Here is a 10,963-nt window from a genome sequence, read left to right as displayed (position 1 = left end):
CAAGTTACAGGAACACATCACATTGCTACAGGAAGTCAACTTGAAGAAAATCAAAAGGTTTTTGAAGCACTGGAAGGTTGGGAGGATGCAGACTGCACTAAAACAACTAAATGAAGTATCATTACCTTAATTCACTATACACTGAACTATTACAAACTAAATATATGCACGGCAAGAAATAGTCACATAGTGATATTCCTAGTATATATTGGGAAATCCCATTTTTCAATTGTTTATTTTTATGGACCCAGTCTTGACATAAATGAGCTAATTGCATAGGGGATAAAAAATGTGATTTCTGAGATGTTTGGAGAAGTCTGAACTCTTTAGAACAAATCCACATACCTGTAGACCAATATCAACTTTACCTCTTGAGAAAAATGTTTAAGCTATGAGATTAAACTAACACATCAAACACATTTTAAATTCCTTATCTCACCTTCCCAAGCTGCAAGGATTCATCCCAGGAGGCGCAGGAATCTTGACTTGCTAAATTTACAGTTATGTATCTAATGCATGGTCAAGAACTTTAAAAATCCCATCAGATATAGTACTGCTACGTATCCAAAAACAAAAGCCTTCTGATTCATTAGGTTGGCAGATTTTATGGTGAGTCTCAGTTTGCTGAATTTTCCAAAATAGTTTATTGATAAGTGCCAACTGCTATCATCATCTTCTTTGTCTAGAATTGTTTCAGCTAACATACATTCAATTACTTATTTTTACACAAAAAGTACATGTGAAAGGTGGTTTCTTTCCTCGGTTTTCTTTACTTTTCCACTTTGTACTTTAACTTTCCATTTTTGTGATCAGTTTTCTTTCCTAGGTACTCTGTTACTGAAACAAGTACTCTTATTACTTGATTCATGGATAACTGCATGGTCTCTATGAATAATGCAAAAGTACACATACACCCTATTTTACAAGTTGTAGGCCATTTTGCTACTGTTTTATGATTCAAGTGAAATATAACCAGATCAAGATTTTTCTCCTTAAACAGAGCCTGTATGGAATACTTAACTACAAATCACATATCTTATCTTAGTGACTTAGTGCACATATTCAGACAGGATACTCTCTACAAATATGAATAAAATGCTTTGAATGTCCAGAAATTAAGGAAACTGAAGAGATAGATGTCAGCTGCAAGTTACCATTTGTCAACAAGGTACGAAAGGTAGAAATATACATCTTACCAAAAATCTTGTACATCATTCAACACCCCCATGTAGTGTTGTATAGTGTTTACAGAATATTTATTTATTTATTTATTTATTTTACATTTGTTAACCGGGTTAGTCTGACTGCGCTTTTGGCTTATTTTCAGCAGGGTCCTGAGGAGAAAAGCTCCTCAGGGAAAAGAATTTTACAAAAATAATTTACAACCACCAAAAGATTATGAAACTTGTTACAATATCATTTTAAATGCATAGTACAAAATAATTTATAATCAGCAAAAGATTATGAAACCAGTTACATATCATTTTATATAAACAGTGCCTAGTTGTTTTAGGGTTTAGAAAGCAAATCTACAAATGGTTAGACGAAGATATGAAGGAAATAAAGTAGAAGTGACATATTAGACAGATTTGTTAAAGTTAGTTATTTAGGAGCAGTCAGACTGAGTATAGATAGGATAGACAGGGAGGAAAGGTAGTAGTGGGAGAGTATTATGAGCGAATGTAATGAAGGAAGGAAAAGGTAGGAGTACAAGGTTAGAGGTACATTTGGAGTGAGGAGGAGAATTTGGTGGAAGGATAATAGTTTCAGGGTGGATGACTGCAGTGGCAAGACCATTTTTTGTTTGGTATTTTCTAATGGCTAATTTGAAACTCATGCTATGGTGAAGGGACTTTATTTCTAAGGGGAGTTGGTTCCAGGATGTGGCTGGGTTATAGTTATAGAGAAGACATCCGATTTCGGTTTTGGGTTTGTAGATGTGTAATAGTTCTTGGTCTGAGCTGCGTAGAGTCCTAGCAGGGGAATATTTAGATATGATGGAAGAGAGGCTGGGGCAGAAGGAGGGTAGACAGAGGATGGAGTGAATGATTTGTAGTTGATATAGTTGGAGCAGGTGAGGGAATTCAAGCCAGTCTAGTTGCCGAAGTGATAAGCAGTTATGAGACTTGTAGGTTTGATTTGCTGCAAATCTGGCCACCTTATTATAGGAAGTTTCAAGTTTAGAAACGAGTGTGGTGTTAAGGTTTGTGAATATGTGACAGGTGTATAAGAGTGTTGGAAGTAGTAAAGCATGAGAGAGAGTTTTTCGGGCTGTGTTGGTTAAGTATTTCTTGTTGCGGAAAATGTGTCCAAGTTTCTGATGAGTTTTTTTGATGCAGTTTGTAATATGTAGATCAAACTTAAGCTGATCATCTATTGTGACTCCTAGCAATTTGGTACTAGGTTCAAGTGAGATGATGGTGTTGTTGCTAGATAAAATGGTAAATGTACTTTTTAGTATGGTGATGTTTTTGGGAAGGAAAATTAGGAGTTTAGTTTTCTTAGGATTAAGAATTAGTTTGTTATCACTAAGCCATGTCTCAATGGTGTGGAAAGATGCCTGGGTAGTAGAGTGGAGGTCAGATGGGTTGTCAGCAATGGTTATAGCAGTAGAATATATATCAATTCCAAGATCCCACTACAGTGGCGAAAGGGAAAATTCTGGGACCCCATTGTACCATTACATTGTAATGTTCAAAAAGTAAATTTTCAGACTATTTAGCTGGCATTTCAAGTGCTTGGACTTTTAATAGTTCAGGAATTGATGAGATCCCATATCTATCTATCTATCTATCTATCTATCTATCTATCTATCTATCTATCTATCTATATAGTCATAGTAGTATAAAAGCCATGTACTCACCTAGTACTCAAATCTCATTGCAAGGTATAGTTCTTAAACACAATAGAACCACTCACTACCAATAGAATGAGGTTTCATAGCATGCAGTTTATGCCAGTGATTACTCACAATTCCTAACTACTATAACTTCTATTTTTCTTTGAAATCAGTACAATCTCTAAGATAGGATTACACCTTCTTAACTACATTTTCTTTTCTTTGAAATGGTCAGAGGTTCTATTGGCTATAAATGAGGGTCATCAGAATGTTTATGGAACTTTGGTACTCCAAATATTAGGGTTGGATGGTGCAAAATAATCAAACTGTTCCTTTGAAATACTGAGTTCATTTAAAAGCCATTAAAACTATATTCACACTTCAATACGCTCTAGTGACAAGTTTCTTTAAACTTCTGTATAAAAATTAATATATGAAAGCAGTTGTAACATCTTAATAGTATAAACATAAGAGTCCTTTGATAACATGACACCACTTGTTTATCTGTCTTCATTAATCGAACAGTATCACAATTCTTTAAATTGCATAATTATTAATATAGTACAACCATTCTTTTAAGTATAAATATTTTTGGACAAGTTGTAATATTTAGGAATTAGAGTACAAAACTGCCCTTATGTCTACTTCACATATCTTTTCATTTGTGTTAATGACAGGATGAGAGAAGGATTTAAAATAAAAGGTTTATCTGGTCTCATATTGACTGAATTACTCACTCCACTAAATAAAAATTATAAGCTTAAGTTATGAGTAAACATTTTTAATCCACTAAGCATACCAACCTAAAGACTGCATTGGAACACTTTATATTTCCAGGAGAGCCATAATACAGAAAATTACCATGGGCCTTAGAATAATTAATTCCTTGCAAAATAGAAAGGGCTTAAATGTTTCTCCTCTAATATAGTAAATAGGAGATGGCAGAGTTAAGCAGTTATTGATTTTATGTTAGATAAATACAAGTTGACAGTGACTGACAATAAACTCCATAACAGACTGAAAAGTTTCAATGATAAAGTAAAAAAAGATGTTAGTAAATGTCTGAGGAAGTCCTAATGAAATATGAAAGCACTTAACATTATCACAATTTTGCAATAAATGGTCCATTTGTTTTTAGAAAGTATCATCAATTGTGTGTTATTTATCTGTCTATATGTCTGTCTATCTGTCTGTCTTTTATTTTGACACTCACACACACAGCAGTATAATAGTAAGAAGAGCAAATGAGATTAGAGATAATGGACACATAGCACGTGAGGAGAATGCGGGAGAGGTTATTGGTAATGGTTGAAAAAGTTCTTGTTGCTCAGGTCAAGGGCTTGGTTTGATGGGAGCAATAAAAGGCAGTATTTCCATGTAGGTGACAATCAGTTCTGTAGGCCAAAGAAGGGCAGCCTGTGGAGTGTGAGGCTTGCAAAGCATTACCCAAAAATGGTTAAGTGAATATGGTAAGCAAAGAGAGATGGAGTTCAACAGTGAGAAATGGAATGAAGCAAGAGAACAGAAAAAGGAACAATGCAAAATAAGGATAGACTTTGAAACATAAAGCTGTATGGTAAGAAAACCAGAAATATTCACAAGCAAGTAGGAGTGCAATATTCTGCTTGAGAAACTAAGAAATAGTCTTGCTGTCTAGCAATTAGTGTAGAGGACTATATCTTTGACTGTTTGGCAGTTAGTGCAGTTCTGATTTGCTAATGAACTGCTTCCTGTACCAATGGTACAAGGTTTGAATTTTTTCACCTTCATTTGCCTAATGTGTGACCTTGAGCAAGTCACCTAACAAGATGGTGCTTTGCAGCAATTGGAATTTGGGCAAGGCTCTTTAATGGTCTCCTGAATGACATGCCTAGTAACTACCTATGAACCTATACAGAGATGCAGAAAGTATAATAATTAGACGATTATTAAGACTATAACAAATCTAGGATAAGAAGGGACATTACAACACATATCCAACTACAGCCAAATTAAACAGCAATTGGAAGGAATGGATAGCTGCAGTTCAGACAAGACTCTCAGCTCTAGCTAGTTATAACTATAACTATTCTTTGGAGGGAGCAAGCCCCCAACCCCCTCAGTGGAAACAAGCCCATCATACCCCAGCTTATATATGCTAACTTCAGAAATATAGAGACATAAAGAGGGGAGAATCCCCCCCCCAAAAAAGGTAATTATTGCCAGTGCACACTTACAAACTGAAACAGCAGGCAGTGATTAGACAAGACAGATTCCTGTACGGGAATACCTTTACTATTACCAAAATAACTGTGTTAGCATAATTCAGGGTAACTTTAACCTGCAGAGTGCGTTTAATATTCTATTTGATGTTTAATGGCTTGATGTTCCACACCACTGGCCAACTGCACATTCAATGTAAATACGACTATGTGCACACCTTCAGAAACTAGCATACTCGATTAGCAATCAGCTGCAAAATAGCTAGAATGAGCAAACTAAAATGCTCGAGCAATTTACTCTTACACTAGCACATCCGATAAAATTGCTGATTAAACAAAGCAAAACAATAATGCTAAATAAATGCAGGGCATTTGATTAAACATTTTAAGGACTGACTAAGCACTAAACAGAAGCACAATGATAGGCAGCAGAGGAGAAACATAATGGCAGTTTATTTTATAGGAATCATTGAAATCATAGGAAAAGCAATGTTAGCTGGGCCAGAGGCCATGTGTGTCTTGCAAACAACCACCATCAGGCTTTACCAACGTTTTCAAGGACAGCAAGGGCTGTACATCCCAGTGTATATTTTAGTGTGCCCTCCAATTGTCTAAACTGTATCTGAAGGCTGACAGGTGATTGAGACTGCTTGGCATACAAGGGTAACCTATTCCACAGTAAGGGCAGCAGCTGGGTGATGAACCTATCTCTACATTTACTTTTATTTATTCCCTGATGTAGAGTGTGTTCGCCTGATTTATTGTTAGCTGCACTGTCTGACACACCGAGAAAAAAAGAGGTCATGGATAATTGGATCCCCGAGGGCAAGGAATGCAAGGCACAACTCTCCCCTGAAGAATCTGACCCTGCATACAGGGAGAGTGATTCCAGCCTTTCCTGATAGCTAAGTTTTTTGAGTCCCAAAATTATTTTTGTTATGAGCTTCAGCAGTCTTTCATGTTTTTTGATATGTCTAGTGATATACATGCCAAAGGGGGACAATAACTTCCTTGGTTTTGGAAGAGATGCTCTTGGTGATTAATTGTGATATATAAAAGGACTTCCTTATTATGATCACTACATAGTGATCAAAGGAAAAGGAGCCATCTACCCAGATGATCAGGTCTCGGGTGACAGACTCATTGGAGAGTGGTGAGTCATTGATGCAGTAGTTATTTGCAATTTGTTTTCCAAAGGATTGATATTGCATTTCTTAGCATTTGGTTTGAACCCTTTCTCAGTGCACTAGTTGTTAATGCATGATGACTCAGTTTGAAGGGAAATTGTATATGTTGATTTGACAACTACACCCGACTTGCAGTCATCAACAAATTAAGTAAACCAGAAATCGTTTGTCAGTGTTAAGATCAGAGAAACAAATGCCAAAAAGGAGGGAGCTCAATATGGACCCTTGGTGAATGACTCTTGCCACATCTTCCTTAACTGAGGAGGCATCACCAACCCTGACAACATACGTTCTATTCTTGAGACAGGATCTATGTTTAAGGCTATTAGATGATATCAGATATTTTTACTAGATTTATATAGGCAGCATGAACAGTGTGGCAGTTGTCCAAGCCCTGTGTGACCTTTTCAAAGAAGTACACAAGACTGAGAATGCGTGACTTGCTGTTAACCACTATGAACTGCTGTGGGTTGACCCTGATCAAATTTTTAATGTCCTGGCTTATGAGGTCAGTGATGATGTATTGCATGGCTTTGCAGACAAGACTAGTAAGACTGATGGGTTTATAGTTGCTTGGGTCACTGGTGGGGCCACCCTTCTAAAGGGGCATCACCACTATCTCCATCGTTGATCGGGAACATAGCCTGTGACAAGGCCTAGGTTGAACAATTTAAGAAGGGGAACAGCAAGGGCCTGCTTGACACTGTTTATAAGACAACCAGGTATGTTGTTGTGACCCACTGAAGAGGTATATTTTGTCCCAGAGAGGAGTTTAATGATGTAGCCTTTGGAAGGAGTAGGTGGGAAAGTGACTCTGGTATGTTTGGGGGAGGGATGGTAGTTTCAGGGGAGAAATTATCAGCAAGCACATTAGCCAATATGTTGGGATTTGAATATGAAGTGCCATTACAGATTAGTTCTGAGCAGTGATGTGAGTTATTCATCAGTTTTCTAATGTAGCTTTAGACAGATTTATAATTATAATTCTATTTAGCTTTAGACAAAAGCTTGCATTCATGGGAGGCTTTACTTGTCTTAATAGCTGCCTTTAATTTCTTGTTGAGTTGTTTTATATTCTTATTGTAATTATGGGCTCTGGCCTTGCAAGTTAGGCTAAGCAGTAGCTTATTCTGTACATCTACTAACCACAAAGGAGGTTTGTTCTTGAATTTACATCTGTATTTGATCCTGTTATGGACAGCCCTATCAATGCATTTATCTAAACTAGCATTAATATGCTTAGGATAGCTGGCTGTGTATAGGGCTAGCCTTAGTGATTGTGGGGCCCGGTTTGGACAATTTTTGTGGGCCTCTCATCTGACCCCTCATCTACCATCTCACCTCTCCCTTCACTTGCTGACTTCTTAAACTTAAGACTTTTCAGATCAGGTATCTGAAAGGTATGCTATTATGGTGCATTAAAATAAAACAATATGCTTATTTATTAGCTGATATTTTGTCATAAGACATATTCAAACAGACGTAAATTAATAGCCATTTAGATTACCCCCTATCCAACATGTTCTGTAGTTCCTCTCTCTTTATCTGCTTAACTCACTCAGGCACATTGTAAGGGGCCTGTTTAATTGGCCCTTGAGGTACTCCGTCTACATGGTGTGACACCAGATAGGAGTACCTTGGCTTAACAGCAAACGTAGTCCCAAACACTGGAGTGCTGCTGCATTACCTCATTCTGAGTAGGGGATAGTTACACATTTCCCCTTGTTCTCCTCACACTTTTTTTAACTGTATAGTATTTTATTTTACTTTTTATGTGTTGTTTGTCTCTTAACATTCCTATTTTCCCCTCATTTGACTCTTGCTTTACTCTTCTTCACATCTCGTGCCCAACAATTTTATGTACTGCAAATGCTTTATTTTTTATATGTTATTTTCTTCAAGGAAATATTACAGTATATGACGTTATGAGAGTGCACATGTACTCTCCTTACCCATTTTACTGCTTATTTTTCTGACTGAATTCATTCTTGTATCACACCTACTTAAGATTATTTTCATTTAGTCTACATGCCATCCTGATGTATGTTTCTGTGGATACTTGTTCTTACATGACCACTATTGCATTGATATTGATTACTGTTTATTGTTTCTTTGGTTGTTTTCCACTGTGTTACTGTTTTAACATTTTCAGGAAACTGAATCATTTCACCACTGTGTCTGTGAAGCAATACTTCATTACATCTATATGAGCTGCTATCTCATTACATTTGAATGATGTCTCATTCAATACACAAACATAGACTCATTACAGATGCAGAATTGTCTCAAAATTATTGAGATACCTGGTAATGAGAGGGCCACATTAATGTGTTATGATCTGGTTTGTTGGTTAGGTTGGAATGTTCATTAGATGAACTCTGCCTAAACAGGCACAACTATGGGAGAAAAGGCTTTAGGCAGTATGCAGAAGCCCTTGAATGACAGGTGCATTCCATTCATGGCAATGCAAGTGGGACTGTCAGTCATCTCATCCCAGGAGACACATACTGGACTCCTGATTGTTATCAAGGGGTAGTGCTCTGATCTGCATGGATCTTTATCAGACTCACTCTGGGAGCATTGCCTGCTTAAGTGACTTGCTCACAGTCATTCAGTTAGGCAAAAGAAAGCTGAGGGAATCAAACCCTGGATCTCTGAAAGCAACTTGCTATCAGCTCATTGCTTTAATACTCTGTACCAACTGCCAGAAACTAACTGTAGTGAGCAACACGCTGGAAACATCCAAAGTAAACTAATAAAATGATGTTAGGAATACAATGGTTCTAGTACAGAGTAATAGGTCCAGTACCATATGACATGATTGAAAAGTTATAGCTAAACAGTGTTATCTTGCAGTAGTGATGTTTAAAGTATAGCTATAATTAATTACCAACATCCAGCAAATTGCACAAACTATTCATTTAAATATTTTCTATATTCAGACAAGGGGATATCTGGCCAAAAAAACAGTGAAAATGCAAATGGCAAATAAGCTATATATATATATATATATATATATATATATATATATATATATATATATATATATATATAAATATATATATATAGATTATATAGATATAATATCTTTCACACAGGCTATCTCCAAATCTTGAGATAACAATAAACCCGTCTCTTGTCTTTTCCTTGACCTCTCAAAAGCCTTTGACACTGTCTCCCACAAGATTCTTCTATCAAAACTTTCTAGCTTTAATCTATCCAATGCTGCTATTTCCTGGTTTGCTAGGTACCTCTCAAACAGACTACAGTCTGTAAAATGGCTCTCTGCAACCTCTCCCTTCCTACCAGTCCACACCGGGGTTCCCCAAGGTTCCATTCTTGAACTTCTACATTTTCACTAAGAACCTCTACACTTCCTGTCCTCACTCTTCATAAATACAGTATGCTAATGACTCTACAATAATTTCCTCATCTGACAATCTCTCTTACCTCCTCACCATTACTTAAGAATCTCTCCACTCAGTTGAAACTTGTCTAACTTCCAAACAGCTCCTTCTAAAGCCTAACAAAGCCAAATTTCTCCTCTTCCTCCCTAAATCTCTCCAGCACCTCAAATCTAGTTTCACCATCTCTTCCCACAAAAAAAAACTATCAAGGTTGAACCCCACACTAAACTACTAGGGGTCATAATAGACGACCAACTAAAATTTGATCTTCACATACAGCACTGCATTAAAAAGGCCCCATCAAAACCTTGTACTGCTCTATAGAAATAAAAAGTTCCTCACAAATGAATCTAAAATCTCCTTTGCACAAGCTTATCTACTACCCACTGTTTTATATGCAGCCCCTATTCTTACTAACCTACAAACTAATCTCTTGACTAAGCTAGAGCTGACTTATAATAAAATGACTAGATTTGTTTCAAATCAACCCTGTCGCTCACAACCTTCAGTGGCTAGAATTCCACCAACTTCTTCTGCCTCAGCTACACCTGACTCACTCTTATCCTAAACCAGCCCAACTCCTGTCCAGCTCTTGCAACTATCATCTTTCTCTACACTCCTAATCGCACACTATGTAGCTCTGACCAACACCTCCTGGAGATTTTTAATTCCCCAAAAAACATTGATAAACTTCTCTACAATTACTCAGTTGCCAATGCATGGAACAAACTGCCCCTATATGTTAGAATGATTCCAACACTTTGTTTCAAAAAGACATTAAAGGACCACCTGGACTTGCTCTTGCACTGACCCTACTTAAACTACCTCTTTCTCAACTGCAACTAATCCCTCCTTAATCTTACTTTACTTCAGGCCTGCCCCATTACCATAACAGAGGCCTATGGCCCCAGTGTGATGTTATATTTTATACTGATCTTACCTCATGATTAGGGTTGCCACCTTTCATCGTGGCTAAAACCGGAGTAAAGCCACACCCCTTGCGTCATCAGTAACCCTGCCCATCCCACCCCTCCCCGCCCACATTCCACCCATTTTTGTGATATCACAATGACATCATTCAGCGAGGAACACCCTCTTTTTCTGTTCCTGCTTCCTGCTTTCGGCTGATTTACTATGCTTTTCTATAAAAAAAGCATAGTAAATCAGCTGATTTACAAACTCCGATAGTCTGTTTCCTTTTTGAAACAGAATACCGGAGTTTGTACAGTGTTTTCTGGACTACTGAAGAATCAGTTTGATTTCCGGATAGTCCGGCAAAAAAACGGAGGGGTGGCAACCCTACTCATGTTTTAATCTGTAAGTTTTGTT

The sequence above is a fragment of the Protopterus annectens genome, chromosome 2.part1 (genome assembly GCF_019279795.1).
Source record: "Protopterus annectens isolate FY-2018-M chromosome 2.part1, PAN1.0, whole genome shotgun sequence".
NCBI lineage: Eukaryota > Metazoa > Chordata > Ceratodontiformes > Protopteridae > Protopterus > Protopterus annectens.
The sequence above is the reverse complement of the archived record's forward strand: the minus strand, read 5'-3'. Positions refer to the sequence as shown.